The following is a 17,114-nucleotide window of genomic DNA, read 5'->3' as shown; positions in this document are numbered from 1 at the left end:
AATGCTTCAATCCCTGCCTGGAAAATAACCCAATGCACTCGGGCAGAAAACAGTCACAAACCTCAATACACCCGGGTATACCCGAATTCGTGGGACTAGCCGAGCTCGAATAAAGTGTGTCGCCAGTGTAAGGAAGAATAAATAATAAGTGAAGGAGAAAAGTAAGAGGGGACAAATAAATAAACACATTGAATAAAAATATTTCTAGTGTTGCTTTATTTTCTTCGTTACTTACTTAACCATTGTAATAATTTGATGTCTTCATATAAACTTATTTTATTACTGTTTTAAATTACATTTTATCTAAAACCACAAATTCAACTATTGAATTGACACACTGATCAATACAGGGGGTAGAATCCCAAGTTTTACAACTAAAATTGCTTATGTTAGTGGATTTTGCATTTTGTTTAAAAACAGATTGGGTAGTACTTGTAATTGGATGACAGCTTTCACTGGGCTCAGGAGAAGACTAGGGCCTGGGTTTTTGAGCAGGGGGATGTGGGGGTGGGGAGGGGGGAGAGTCTGCTCCCCTCTTGTCAGAGACCTTGCGAGTCTCATTCTCAATCTCCTCTCTCTCTCTCTCTCTCTCTCTCTCTCTCTCCACCTCTCACACACCTGCCCCCCTCTCCCTCACTCTTACCCCCTCTCTCTCCATATTTCTCACTCTCTCCCCTTTCTCCCTGTCCCCTTTCACTTGCTCTCTCCCCCTCTTCCCCCCCACTTTCTCTCTCAATCTCTCCCCTTCTCACTGACCCTCCCCCTTTCTGTCTCTCTCACTCTCCCCCATTTGTAATTTCCCCCCTTTCTCCCTCTCTCTTTCCCCTTTACTCTCTCTTCACTATATTCTCTCTTGTCCCCCTTTTTCTCTCTCTTTCTTCTCCCTTTATCACTCTCCTGCCCCCTTCTCACTCTCACTCACGCTCCATCATGCTCACTCACCCCCTCTCACTCCCTCTCTGACCCCCTCCTTTCTCTCACTCTCCCATCCCCTCCTTCCTCTCCTACCCCCTCCTCACTCTAACTCTCTGCTACACTTCTTCCTCCTCCCCCCGAACCTACCTGTGGAGTGGGGAGAAAAGTTCTATCAGGATGGTGAAGACAAGCCTACCCAGGCATGGCTGGCTCCGAAAGTTGGGCCTGAATTCCTGTGTCGCCTTTGACTTCCGGGATAGTACCACTTGGACAAGACCCCTCCACTGCCGGTCTGGGACAGATATCCTACTTTCCCCCCCTGTTAGAAGGCCTGTTCTTTCATATCAATTGTTGGGATTAACACAAAGTTCATTTTGGTTAGTATTACACATTTCAACATTGTAGCAAGAGATACTTTTGGTCCTATTATCATATAACTTCAGAAAGGCATATATCTGATTATGCAAGTTTTAGCAGTGGTAGCATTGGGGAACATTGAATATTTTAAATTGTGTAGCCCAGTGCCCCTGGCTATGTGTTTTCTGGCCAGACATTATAAGTCCTGGTAAGAGCAGGCAGTGTTGGGTTTAAATTGCTCTCACATGGGCCAGCATGTGAGTCTCTTCACTGGAGTGTTCATTTGTATTGGTTTCCAGGTGCCGTCTGGAAACCGTTGGAGCATGTGCCTGGGGGGTTGGGCTCACTGGAGAAGTGCTGCCCAGTTATCGGCGCTTAGGAGTGGGACCTTCCCCTGGTATAAAACATGACATCCTTCCAAATTTAGTGTGTTCTATAAGTGTTCCAGTGTAGCCTGCTCCTTAGGGAGTAGACAGGATTCTACCTCACCCCATGAGGGGTGAGGACTAGCCCAGGGGCCTTAAGATGCAAGCTGCGAGGAATATGTCCTATGAACACATGTGTGATATGTACCTCTCTTGCATGGGAGTGATATGAAAAGGGAATTGCATGAGCTTGTCTGCAAATAAACCATGTTGAACTGTTCCTGGTATTATGGCTGAGTCTGTGAGAATGGTTGCTGTAGGGATAATCCTTGTCCCTGGCAGAGCCCTGCAGGATGGAGGCACTGCACCAAAGACGAAAGCCTGTCCTGTTTCGTACTCCCTCTACCATCTGCGGAAACTCAGACCTCCTGGAAGCCTACAAGTGAGCTACTGTACAGCACTATAACAATACCCAGTACCAACAGATCTACCTTGGGGGGAGAGGGGGTAAGGGGTGTTACAATTGCATAGCTAAAGATGTGGATATGTAGATAGTACAGAGATTACATTATTCTTATTTTTTCTGGTGCATGGGAATACACTTTTTCCAACACATGAGTTCTCATATTGTATAAACATGAGTTCTCATAGTGTATAAAGCAATCTGTGTTCTGGAATTTGGATTTCTTTTTAAACATCCTTTTTAATTACTTGTTTGTCTTTTTCAGTATACCAGAACATTTGCAGATATCAGTTTTAAAATATATGAACCTTTAAAAAATAAAAATAAATTGTACCTTGGTTCTTTAGAGAAAGCCAGAAAAGTATACAGATTAACTAATATTGTAAATGGTCATAGGACATTTTGTAGAAAATCTTGATTAGCTGATATTTTACTATTATTATTGGCTTATTTAAACAAATGCAAGTAATCTCCCTACAGTGATGGGCCATGTGCTAGAGCCTGTTATACGCAATAATAATGGGACAATGGAGTAGTCATCCTAAGGAGGGATGAATGAACACATTTGCTTCCTTACCTTTTCTATTGGCAGGGTCACTGACAGAATGAATCAGATTAAGCAGTCATGGTAGCAATGATAGCTAGAATTCAGAGCCAGAACACACATAGTTCAAAGCCATTCTGGTTCTACAATGTCTTCTACAATAGGTCTAACTGAAAAAAGGGCTACATCTGACTGCCAGGGACAATACACAATACTTTTTCTTCTTAAAAGAACCATTTACCCCAAAACTGGAACAATCTACCGGAGACTCTCACTTCCGCCACCACTAGTCTAAGTTCTTTCAAAACTAAAGCTGTCTCACATTTTAATCTGGTCTGAAACTGTTACATACTCCTTCCTATAACATATACTATCTCTTACTGTGCATGCAATGTCTCATATATAATGTACTAGCTGATATACCCGGCGTTGCCCGGGAGTACATTTTCCCGCTCCCCCTCTGTCTCCGCTCCCCTCCCCGTTCCTAGCTTTATTTGCCCCCCCTTCCCAGCTCGGTTCCCCCCCTGTTAAGCTCCGTTCCCCCCCGGGACACTTTACATCAGTCTTTCCCCCCTGCACCAGACGGCACTCTCCCCCCGTGCACCCCACATCACTCTCCCCCCCCTGCACCCCACATCACTCTACCCCCCCTGTACCCCACATCTCTCTCCCCCCCTGCACCCCACGTCACTCTCCCCCCCTTGCGGCCCTCATCACTCTCCCTCCCCTGTCCCCGGTGGTTGTCCCCCCCCCCTTGTCCCCTGCGCTTGTTTTCCCACCCCCCTCTCTCCGGCGCTGGGGTCACCCTGTCCCCGGCACTCCTTCCCCCCCTTCACCCCCCCCGGTACCGCGGGTGAGGAGGAGAAGTCTCCGGCGTGCGTGACCGTTCACCCACCTCACCCTGGTCGTCGGCGGTCGGCGTCCCATCCCGCGGGGTGAGGAGGAGAACAGCAGAGTGGCTGTGTGCATGTGGGGAGGCTGTGCGTGGTGAGTGGTGTGGGCTTAGCGTTATTCTGTCCCGGTGCTTGTCCCCCCCCCCCCCTCACCTCGGTGCCCGGCATGAAGGGCCTGTGGGTAGGCCGTTAGTCAGAGGCTCCCCCGGTGCCACCCACCCCAAACACACCACCACAGCCCTCCTGCTGTGCTGGAGGCTGCACCGCGCGGGTGGAACCTGCACACCCGCCCCCCGATTACGGCCGGAGCCCCCACCCGCCACGCGGGAGACACGCGCTCCCACCCGAGCACACTTACCCTAGCGCCAAACCACCACCGACCACCTGCATCGAGCGGGAGGGGAACAAGCGGCCGCCACAGCAGCCGCACCAACAGCTCCTAGTGATCACACTCTCCCCCATCAACCGCACAGGCCCAATGGACAACGGGACTCCGGGTAAGGGACCCACCGTGCCGAATTATTTTGGGCACAGGGAGATGGTGGGGGGGGGGAGGTGGGGTGTGTGTGTGTGTGTGTTTGGACCTTTGGCCCGTCACTCCGCCTCAGGCCAATGAGAGGTGTGCGGGGGCGGGCGGGCCAAGGGACCAATGAGATTGCCACTATGGACAGTGCAAACAGAGAAACATACAATGCTTTCAGAAATATATAGTAAGATACCCTGTTCACTTAAGTAACCATGTATTGTAACCATGTATTATTTGTCATCTTAACTCTGTGCCCAGGACATACTTGAAAACAAGAGGTAACTCACAATGTATTTCTTCCTGGTAAAACATTTTTAGAAATAAATAAATACATTTAGTAAAGCTATATCTTGTTGCATGTACGATTCATGCTATACAGAATGAAGTAAAAATCACAGTATCAATTTTGACATCAAATATATTTGTCACGTTTAAATCAATATAACTTTTTTTCTCACACACTGTGATTTTATCTAGGAATAAGCCTTCATTCATAATTTTTTTTTTTAAACTATTTACTCTATATCCATAGGTTTAAAAAAAAAAATTAAAAACTGCTCAGCTTTATATGCAGAGAGGAGAGCATGTGGACACAGCAATATGAAGTGAGGAGAGAGCTGACAGATCTACTGTAGATGCCAGGTAGTCCTCGCACGGCAAAATGGAGGTTTTCAAATCGGGAGCCACACTCAGACTGCGTTATATGAGGATTCACATTGTAGCGGATCGCGCTATAACAGGGGTTGAGCTGTACTTCTTTGCATTCACTTTCACTTTTTATTATTGTGAGAAATGCAATTGAATCAATGACAAACACTAAGCAAGTGATATTTAGCTTTCTAAAATGGTCTGCTATGCTCCACAACAGTCACAGAATCGGTCTAGTCATATGGCTAACCATCAATTTTGTATTCACCTAAGGAAGTTCCCGAGTGGAATGAAATGCGTAGGGTGGTCCCTTGAAGCAGAGAGCATTTTATTGTGCTGTCCCTGCTATTGTGTGTGCAGCTAAAAAGTACCACAAAGGCTGCTGCTGGATTCCAAAGCTCCGATTGGCTCCATCGACGTTGTGACGTTATCTGCTGGGGAAACCCAGAAGTATGACTCAGCGAGACTTAGAGCAGCTGAGAGACACCAGTTCTTAACCTGCCGGTTGTTTGTGAAATGGGATGCCAAAACTATAGACCCAGAGTGGTCCAAATGCCTGTTTTTATCCTGGAGCATGGGAGTTTGTACTGTATGGGCTCACTGCTCTTGTGTATTTTTATGAAGAAACTGTTCTGCACTGTGTCCATTTCCTCTTTCATTTTATGACTTGTGGCGTTCCTGATTTAATACCTACTGTGCAGAAAACATCCTATGTGGGTAACCACAATTTACCTAATTCCCACCACACAAGTGGGCTTTTATTGATTCACATTTGCTCACTTTTGTGTATATATCTGCACTAATTTATTTTCCTAGCTGATAGTTTGCGCTTTTGAAGTTGTGCTAAATTTGTATTCATATGAGGCTTAGAAAAAACATCAATAGGAATTTGGTATGGTTTCAAAACATTATTATTAATCAAATAATAAAAAACAACGATTTGAAGAAGACTCGGGGAGTTATTTGTCAAGGCGTCATAGCTGAAAACCTAGGGCAAAACTTGACCAAAAGAACAGAAGCATACTTATCAAATTCAGATCTTATAAGAAACGCTTAAGCAGTTCATTTTTTAAATTCATATTCTAGTTTAAGCCCTAATCATAAAAATGCTATAGCCACCATAATAACAGAGCTCACACTAAACACAAAACCTTAAAATTAGCTGAACAGTAATCTCTAACCCTAGCCCAAAATAAATTCCTAGGCAAATCACAACCCAAGGCCCTCCAAAAAATTTTTTGACAAGTGTAGCCCCTTTTCTTTGTGACTAAGGGAAACCATGCATGCTTCTGTTACCTGTGGCTCACAGAAGACCTGAGCCTCCGCAGCTGGGAGACTGGGGTGATCTGTCATTCTCCCTGGTGCAGCACCTCCACCTGGGAGGGATCCCAGCACAGCGGGATAACCCCTCGCAGGACGAATTACAGTGAAATGATACCCACACCGGTATATAACAATTGGTTTACCGACAATGGAATAAAGATATAACTGTACCACCAGAATAACACACAATACAATAATAACAATCCTGGGTGAGTATCCCCCAAAGTACTGAGGTGTCCTGGGCACCTAACTGCCCGGTGTCCACAGAGCCCAGCCCACCCAAAGTGTGTGGAGTAGTGCTACCCAATGTGTGTGTGGCCATTGGTGCACATGTAGATACCTCCCTGGGCACTCCTGTACCCAGGTAACGCTGAACAACACTGGATCCATCTGATCCCATGGCGAAGGTCTATACGAAGCCGCTGCTCCTAATGCATCCGGTCCACCTCTGAGGGAGCCCCGGCTGAAGGGTGTCCCTATAAATGTCTATGGGAGGGGCGTTGGTCTGGTCCCAGACCGCAGGCTGCAGATCACCGCGTGTCATCCCCTGGGGCTGCTGGGACATGTATTCCCTTGCGGGGCCTGGTTATGGCCACCAAAACTCTACTGTCTCTCTGCGCATGCGCAAGAGCCCTATTGCGCATGCGCGGACAGCCAAGATGGCGGTTTCCTACATCTCGGAACTCCACGGAGCTCCGAAGCGGTTTCCTGACAGGCCGGCAGCTCCTCCGCCCATAGCGAAGGTAAAAGGATAGCCTGGCTACATCCTCCCCCTGGTGGAGAAACCAATGCCACTGCTTGGGAAAAACATAATAATACATAAATTATACAATGAAAATGCATAACCAGTATACACTGGCGACACACTTTATTCGAGCTCGGCTAGTCCCACGAATTCGGGTATACCCGGGTGTATTGAGGTTTGTGACTGTTTTCTGCCCGAGTGCATTGAGGTATTTTCCAGGCAGGGATTGAAGCATTTTATTCCCGCTGGCTGCAATACAGCACAGTATATATATATATACTGCATTACAATTCATGAATTTATGCCATCTGGTAGACACGCGAAGCATTGCAGCCTATTAAATCCTAATCATTATCATTTAACAGATCAGCCGCCCGTCAGCCAGGCATGAACCCAGGCTCGGAAGAAAACGCAACGGGGCTTGTCAGAGGTGAGGAGCGGCGCATTCCAGGTATCTGCCAGGTACATACTGGGTATTTGCTCGAATAAAGTGTGTCGGTGCAGTATATAACTTAACTGATGCATACTCTACACAATATTGAATACTTCTGTGAGCATGGTTATTATGGAGGCAAACCGGCTCCGAGACAGTGAGGTGCCCCTTATGAATCATATGCCACTGATGTAGGAGGGTGTCTCATTCTCTGACTACTGCTAGTCTCTTCTGCAGTCTCTTCCTCTTGGGAGATGCTATCATGGGCTGGATGCCCTGACCCTCTCATAATGGTTGAAGTCTCTAGAAGGGACAAAGCTCGAGCTTCTTGGGTCAAGGGGACGGCTTGTTGAAGCCACTGGTGAGGGTACATGTGGCGCGGGGGGTGGGGGGGTGGGCGGTGGTCTGGTCCCAGACCGCAGGCCACAGATCACCGCATGGCATCTCACCACCGATGCAGCACTCTGCCACTAGGGTGCTAAGGGGAGTGTCCCTATCTGGGGCCTTGCCTGCAGCACAAACTCGAAGGAGCACTGCTCCCTGGACACTACCTCACTGGTTGATCTCCTCCTTCCATCTGGCGTGGTTGTGAGCGCACCAAATATATCTCTATCTGCTTGCTGTTACTCTCGCAGACCTATTGGCTGTTTTGGCCATGTGACAAGCAGCCCCTGGGGCTGCTGGGACATGTAGTCCCTTGCAGAGCCTGGTAATGGCCGCTGCAACTCTGCTGTTTTCCTGCGCATGCGCAAGAGTCCTATCGCGCATGCGCAGGCAGTCAAGATGATGGCGCTCTGCATCGCAGGACACCATGAAGCTCCGAAGCACAGGAGTGGCTCCATGGCAGGCCGGCAGCTCCCCCGCCCGTAGCAGAGCTAGCCCGGGAGCCCTGCTACACAAGCTTGTGTTAGTTTAAGTATTTCCATAAAATCTTAGCCATGCTCCCCACAAAGTAAACGTTAAGGTACAGCAGCATGTCATTAAATAATAAAAAAAGTAACAATGAATGAAGGTCACGAAAGAAAACACTCATTCGCACTCTTCAAGGTGAATACACATGTGGAATGCTAGTGATTAACAGGCCATTAAAGTAGAACTTTGACCACAACACTAACCTTCTTCACAACACAAAGTCTGCACGACTCCAAACTCCTCAAAATTCTTATTAATACAGGTTTCCTTTTTTTTTTAAATTGATGTTTAAAGAATAAGTTGAATGGCAATTAGCGTGCAATTAAAAATTAAATTACACAAGTATATTAAGGTCACAAAATGTTATCCGTGCATGATCATCCAATCCATTCATGATCACTAGCGTGAATATGTATGTCAAGGATTACATGCCATTAAAATATATAAGAGAAGATCTTAAGTTGAAATAATCTTTTCTTCAATTAGATTGTAAACTGACAGTTCACAACACCGTTTGGAGAAAAGGGGATTGTTTACAGCTTTAAATCAGAAAAATGCCCAACAAAAAGATATGTGATTAATTGGAATGAGTTTTATAGCTGCTATTTTACCAACCTGCATTATAAATAAATTAGTAATTTCACTTCTCTATGACATGTACAAATGTTTCTCATCTGCTTTCATCATCTTACAATAAATCATTTATTTTAATATAAAATAAATAAATGATTGTATAGTAAAAATATACAGACTATGTCAGCATTTCCCAATCCTTCCTCCCTCCCCACAGTTAGGCCATGTTTTGAGAATAACCACTGACTATCATGTTCACATTTACTGTAAAGTAATTGATGCAAGTGTGCTTAGTTATTCGATGGTTATTCCTAAAACCTGGTTTTACCAGAGCTACCTCTGGAGAAGGGTGAGAAACACTGGATGATGTGAATGGGTGCTCTTAAACCTTTCCCTGCTTAGAGTACTTGGCTGCTTGAGAAAATCCATATTGTAGTGCATATCTGCAGCACAAAAAACGTCATACATAGGCCATAAGTGTGGTGCGGGATATCGTGTTTATATATCGCGTATATCAGGTGTTTCTTCGTAGGGTTGCCGGGTGTCCAGTATTGAACTGGACTATCCTGTATTTGGACTCTCTGTCCGGTAAAAGATGAGAGGTAATACTGACCATGTTTGTTTATACCAGTATTACCTCTCTGGACATAGTGACCTGACCGGCTTGGGGGGCTGCAGGATTTCCCAGAGCAGGGAGAGAGCAGGGCTGTTGCTAAGCGGGCTGGGCAGCTTCCTCCATCCTGATTGGCTGCATTACCCAGCAGCAGCCAATCAGGAGGATGTGTCCGGAGCCTGAGGGTGGGACAAAGGAGATTTAGAAACAGCATGGAGCAGAGAGCGGAGAGGTGCGTGTGTCTCTCTCAAGCGTGTGTGTGTCTCGAGCGTGTGTCTTGAGCATGTGTGTGTCTCAAGCGTGTGTCCCAAGCGTGTCACACGTTTCACCATTGTGCTCACTATTTTTGGAGAAGTCACATGGCAACCCTAGTCACTTGAAAGGTAGTTACCTCCAGATCGGGTGTGATATTGCACTTTGATGACTCCTACCCATTGTCTAAAAAAACAACAACATGTTTTTAATTTTTATGTGGACACAAACAAATTAACTGGTAACATCATAGCAATGTTGCAGCTAAATCAAGCTGTGTGTAGTACCAAAGAATATTTTTTTATTTGCACACTCCATTTAGTTTTCCTTTTTTTCCTGATTGTATATTTAATTTTGACATTCTCTCATAGGCGCCTCTGTATGTTTCATGGGGAGATTTCAGTAGGAATAATAGAAATGCACATACATTTTCAATTAATATAATTCTTGTATGTAGTACATTTGATAATAAAACTAATAATTGTTTGTTCTTTTATAGAGATGCTAGTTTTACGGAGCGCTTTACAGAGACATTTTGTAGACACAGTTCGTGAACCGTGGAGTTTACAATCTATGTTTTTGGTGGCTGAGGCACAGGGAGATAAAGTGATGTGCCCAAGGTCACAAGGAGCTGACACCAGGAAGTGAACCAGGTTGAGAATAGTGGTTCACCGCTAGTGTCTGGAAACATTAGGTGTGGCAGATCTAGATGTCTAATGTGTGGACATCTGCATCTGTCGGATACTTTCTCTTCATTTAGCAACAAGTCTGAATATACATTAAAAAGTTCAATCAACTGTCTCTCCACATATATAGTGTATGTTTTATCTTGTCCATGTCAATTGCAATACAGTATGTGGGTCGCACTAAAAGAGCACTGTGTGTCAGATTCCTGGAACACAGACGTTCCATCATTAAGGGAGTGCTGGCACACAGTGTTCCTCGACATTTTTCCCAAGTACACCAAAAGGATCCCAAGGGACTTGTTATTATGGGTGTTGAGAGTATTCCGAGTACCCTATTAGGGGGAGATAGATTTAAGACACTATGTATGAGAGAGTCTTTTTGGATATACTAACTTGATACATTTTCTCCCAGGGGTCTTAATGAGTGCTTGGATACTAGCACACTGGTTTAGTTTCCTGTCTTGCTGTTCTCTGCCTTTCTACTCTGGTTGCTAGTTTGGTTCCTCTGCCCCTATCCTAGGATAGGGTTGTGTTTTTGGAAGGGATTCCTCTTTATTATATGATATTTCCTTAAAGTAGGTGTTATTTAATAGTTAATCCATTTTTTTCCATTATCTTTTTATAATTTTAGTTATTTTGTTAATGTAACAATTGTTGTTATTATATGTAATTAGATATAATGTTAATTAATGCACTATGTGAATTATTAATCTAATAATTTTTGTTAGTACATATAATGTAAAGATTGTTTTGTGAATGTTGTTCTCATCACACAAGGAATTAAATAGGTTGATTTTAATATTTTTTCAATTTTATTTAGATATTTCTATCATTCATTTTTATATGGTGTAGTGGTATTTGGTTGTTTATATATTCATATTATTATATTCTAATTAATATATTGATTTATTAATATCTTTTGAAACTAAAATTATAGGTTTAGGTTTTAATTTCAATTTGGTGTATATATATATTTTTTTTTCCATATTTGATGACACTTAGATTGGTAAAAGTGGGACAGCTTTTTCTAACATGTCATTGTGTTAGTTGAGTTTATACATAATTAAATTGTTTAGTTTTAGCTATTTTCATTGTATGATGTGAACAACATAATTATTGATGTTTTTTTTTTTTTATTCATTGTAATGTTGATATTTATAGTAATTTTAGAGTTATATGATTTGTGGTGAAACTTAGTACCAATGTGAAAATAGGTTTCCTTTATCCAGCCTATTTAATTGGCTGTCCCTGACAATCACAATACTCCTGACGAAGTCGCCGCAGTGTGACGAAACGCATATAGCTGTGACGTCATCGTGTTTGTGTTGGTGTATTTGGAGTCCCTGGCTTCCCTGCGCTCCCGCTGGCGGTAATTTCAAGTGTTAGCAATCATTGTATGAGGGAGTAAAGGACGTGCAGGCATTGGATGCCTTTATATCTTGCTGCCAATTCATGGTGAACCTGGGCTGTTTACATCCACTCTGCAAACCTGGGACTCACCCTACCACCGCAGATGACTACAATAGAGATTTCTCTCCCACGAATGGTTCTGTTTGAAATCCTGTAATTGCACATTCTTATGGGTTGCTGATTTTTTAAATAAATGTACCTTATTTTTTACTCAGTTACGTGCTATGGAGCTTGCGCTTTTGTTTGTTTTTTGTTCATATATATATATATATATATATATATACACACACACACACACACATTTTAAGTTATGGTGGGTGAAAAAGGTGACAAAAAACCTCCACCGTTATACATATGTAGCGCACTTTCCCCCACGCTTTGGAAGATATGGCATCTACGGTGTGTGTGGTGCGTTACCTGTGGCTCACAGAAGGCCTGAACTTCCGCAGTTGGGAGCCTGGGTGTATCTGATTCTTATGGTGACAGCGCCTTCACCTGCAAGGGATCCCTACTTGGTGGGATGAACAGTTACAGGAACAATAATAATAATACAGGCACACAAATATATGCTAACAACCTTTACTGAACACAATAATATTGGTACCCTGTACCACACAGTAATATAGCCCCCAACCTGATACTAACAGTGTGTCTCCAGAGTACATTGGGTGCCAGGCACCAATTCCCTGATGTCCCTTTCCCAATGTCAAGGCCATTTCAAAGTGTTGGAGAAAGCTCTGTTCCGTGGAGTGTTGGTGCCCTTAGTTAGGTACCTGCCCGAGGCTCCAGTACCCAGTAATGCAGAACAATAAAGAGGATCGGTTGTCATCCGCGATGGCGTCCGCTTCAGCGTGGGGTGAATTCCGGAGTGGATAATATCACCTGACCGTCTTTACCATGCAGATGGTCTGGTCCCAGAACACAGGCCGCAGTCACTGCATGGCGTCTCACCGGTGCTGTACCTGACTATATGCGGCTACTGGGGAAAGGTCCCAGACTATGGACTTTCCATATAGCAGCCACAAGCTACAGTGAATCGGGGCCTAACTGAGGCATAAGGGGAAGATCTGGCCTAGTCCAGGGGAGCACTGCTCCCTGGACACTACCTGCTCCTCAGAGATCCCTCTTCCAACTGGCATGGCTCAGAGCACACCAAATGTATCTATCTGCAGGAGGATCCAGGAGCCCTATTGGCTTTAAAGCAGGAGGTGATATGGAAGCCACAGAGGCTGCTGGGTACGTAGTTCCCCAAGCGGAGCTTATTGTAATGGCCGCCGCTAGCCGAGTGCACCGCGGAGCCTCCAGAGTGCTCCCTGCTTGACTGACTGCAACCTCTCTGCCTCCCTGACTGACAGCCTTGGTCTCTGGTAGCACCCGCACCACCCGCAGGGCTCAGCAACATCCCCTGCTGTAGCGGAGGTAAGCGGGACCTAGGGGAGAACCCTGCTATATACACACACACACACACACACACACACACACACACACACACACACACACACACACACACACACACAGTGACAGGGTCATTGACTTTGTATACATTAGTAGGAGATGGCAGTATGCCTGCTTTCCAGTAGACGAGGGGTTAACCCAGCTTATTAAGCAGTCCACAGGTGATTCAAATTAAGCTAGCTCACTTGCTTTAAAACAGGAAGAGGAAATGCCTCTGGAGCAGCAGTCTCTCTCAGGCACAGAGAGCAGACGGAGGAGTGTTGACAGACAGAAACAGGCTGCTCAGATTGATCCTGTCCCAAGGGGGAATAAAGCTCCCAGGTAAGGAGCCAACTGGTGTGGTTGAACGTTGTTGGGCTGGACTAGGTTAGCTAGCTAGCCAGCCAGGTAGATAGTCTGCACTTTTGTTTAGTCAGTTCCCGACCGGGGATAGGTTTTTGTTTACCTTTATTGCACTTAAAAGGGACAGAGTACCCATTGTTTTGGTTATACTTTTGGACAAATAAATCCACCAGCATATTATTTCACCAGAAGAGTTGTGTTGTCTCCTCACTAACCACGGTCATCCTGCCACACGTGGTGTCAGAGTGGGATATCGAACACCCTGTAAAAGATTGCGACTGGTGGAACCTGTCCAAGCGGTAACTGTCAGTATTGAGGACGTTGTGAAGGCCTTAGTACACAGCACCGCTGTCCAGCAGGAAGCTAACAAACAGGGACCGGAAAGCACGGCTGCACAACGCGAGACAAACCGTATACTTGCAGCCCAGCTCAACGTTATCGCAGAAACACAGAGGGAACTGATTGAACGCCTGGCCCAGATTAATATGGACTCGACCAGTACGGCCCAGGCGCGGTCCGTCCAGGCGAACCTGTACCTGCAGAAAAAGATGCCTCAAGATGACGTCGAGGGATACCTCTGGTCCTTTGAGCGAATCGCTTCCCGGGAAAGTTGGGCCCACTCCAAATGGGCAGGGATTATCGCACCCTTTTTACTGGGGGAAGCCCAAAAAGTATTTTGTGACCTCGACGAAGAAGCCGCAGCAGACTATGACTGTCTGAAAAGCGAAATCCTTGCAAGGATTGGAGTAACGCCCGCAGTCTGTGCGCAAAGGTTCCATACTTGGAGATACCAGGAACAGAAGTCACCCAGATCCCAGTTATGGGATTTGATTCACCTAGCGACCAAGTGGCTAAAACCAGAGGTATATAGCCCGGCCCGGATCCTTGAGATGGTGGTGTTGGACCGCTTCATTCGAGCGTTACCCCAGGACCTTCGACAGTGGGTGGGGCAGGGAGATCCCCTCACTTGTGATGCCATGGTAGGCACAGTGGAGCTTTTTCTGGCCACCCATGAACTATCACGCTCTCCTCGCACAAACCACAACCTACGGTCCAACACGAACAGTAGAGGCAGAAGAAAACCTGGATAGGGACAGAAACTCTAAATCTCTGAAAGGGTTTCAAGAACGAACTGTGCCAATTGTTTGTTTTGAGTGTGAGGAGGCGGGGCATATTAAGGCTCACTGCCCACAGTTGTCTGAACCAATGGAGTGTGCGTATGGCTCTGTGAAGTCAGAATTTTGTGGAGTGGTAGGTATGACCCGCGGGGGAAAACGTACCCACAACTTCCTCACCACGGTGATTTTAAATGGTAAACCAATCTCTGCCCTGGTAGACTCAGGGAGGGATTAACTTGGTATCAGGGAAGTTGGTTAAGCCTCTCCGGTTACACCAGGGTGAGAAGTTGCGGGTATTATGTGTGCATGGGTGTACGCTTCTGTACACCACGACTCTGATAAAAGTGAAAGTCGAGGGGCAAGTCATCCAAACTACGGCAGCAGTTGTACCAAAGTTACCCCATTCCCTAGTGTTAGCCTGTAATTTCCCTGGTTTTAACACTCTGATCAGAGGACAACTCACCTTAAACAATCCTACTCCGGATGAGCTTTTTCCGTTTACAGACCCTGAATTAGTCTCCGAGGTGTCTAAATCCCCTAAGTCGAAACGAGAACGTAGGAAGGAAAAAAAAAGAGAGGTCCGCCCCCACCCTAGTTAGCACTGGTTACTACTCCTAAAGGAGGGAGACCAGAGGGAGAGGAGTTGTCCGAGACAGAGCCTGTTGACGCTCAGGAGTCCGAGTTGCCTATGGATGTAACCGGCCAAACTCCAGATGAGGAAGGTTTTGGAAGTCTAGAACTTCCCCTGACTAACTTTGGTAGGGAACAGGCTAATGATCCCCAGTTGAAAAATGGGTTTAGCCAGGCGGTAGAAGTCAATGGGGTCCCGGTAGAAGGAACAACCAAGGAATCCTATCCCTATTTTTGCATTAAAAATGATTTGTTATACCATGTGAGCCAAGAGGAGGGCCAAGAAATAGAAAAATTGCAAGTACCCAGTTCATTAGTAAGGAAGGTCCTAGAGCTAGCACTCTCTCACTTATTGGGGGGTCATCTGGGAGTAGAGAAGACACAGCAAAGAATCCTAAAAAGATTTTACTGGCCAGAGATATATAATGCAGTAAAAAGATTCTGTACCTCTTGTCCCGAGTGTTAGTTGACAGCCCCCCGACCAAGTTTGAGGGCCCCATTGATCCCTATGCCTATTATTGAGATCCCATTTGAGAGGATCGCTATGGATATAGTGGGTCCCGTAGAGAAATCTGCCAAGGGTCATCAATACATCCTAGTGATCCTAGACTATGCCACTCGCTATCCAGAGACGCTGCCTTTACGTAATACTTCCTCCAAAGCCATAGCTAAGGAATTGTTACAGGTATTCTCCCGACTCGGGATACCGAAGGAAATGTTGACAGATCAGGGTACCCCGTTTACATCTAAACTTATGTGAGAGTTATGTGTAGAGCTAAAAATACAGTCCCTATGAACCTCTGTTTATCATCCGCAAACGGACGGACTGGTAGAATGATTTAATACAACTCTGAAGATGATGTTGAGAAAGGTGGTTGCTAGTGATGGGAAGAACTGGGACACCTTGTTGCCTTATCTCTTGTTTGCTATCCAAAAAGTACCACAGGCCTCTAGGGTTTTCGCCATTTGAACTCCTGTATGGGAGACGCCCAAGAGGGATTCTGGATAGCTTCAAAGAAGAGTGGGAGCAACAAGCTGTTCCAGGGGAAAATGTCGTCCAATTTGTGGAAGATTTAAAAGAACGCATTGCTCATATTACTCCCATAGTCATACAACATTTAGAAGAGGCACAGAGGGCCCAACAGAACCTTTACAACAGACAGGCTACGGTTCGTAGCTTCCGACCAGGGGACCGAGTTATGGTGCTTGTTCCCATGGCCGAAAGCAAGCAGTTATCACATTGGCAAGGTCCATATGAAGTTCTAGAACAGGTCTTTTACGCTCATTACAGATCATGCACCCCTACAGTGGATGCATAGAAACAAAGAAAAGAACTTGAGAGTTACCCGTTGGTTTCTATCGTTGCAACCTTTCAACTTCACAGTCCAACATCGGCCAGGCATACTGCACGGTAATGCTGATGCACTCTCTAGGGGGCACAGTCTCGGTGCACGGGCCGCTCCACTCAATAACGTTACGCTGGGAAGGGGGATATATGACAGGGTCATTGACTATGTATACATTAGAAGGAGATTGTAGTATGCCTGCTTTTCAGCAGACGAGGGGTTAACCCAGTTTATTAAGCAGTCCACAGGTGATTCAAATTAAGCTAGCTCACCTGCTTTAAAACAGGAAGAGGAAATGCCTCTGGAGCAGCAGTCTCTCTCAGGCACTGAGAGAAGACAGAGGAGTGTTGACAGACAGACACAGGCTGCTCAGATTGATCCTGTCCCCAGGGGGAATAAAGCTCCCAGGTAAGGAGCCAACTGGTGTGGTTGAACATTGTTGGGCTGGACTAGGTTAGCTAGCCAGCCAGGTAGATAGCCTGCACTTTTGTTTAGTCAGTTCCCCGACCGGGGAAAGGTTTTTGTTTACCTTTTTTGCACTTAAAGGGACAGAGTACCCATTGTT

Source organism: Ascaphus truei, chromosome 2, assembly GCF_040206685.1.
Source record: "Ascaphus truei isolate aAscTru1 chromosome 2, aAscTru1.hap1, whole genome shotgun sequence".
NCBI lineage: Eukaryota > Metazoa > Chordata > Amphibia > Anura > Ascaphidae > Ascaphus > Ascaphus truei.
Note: the sequence above shows the minus strand (reverse complement) of the source record.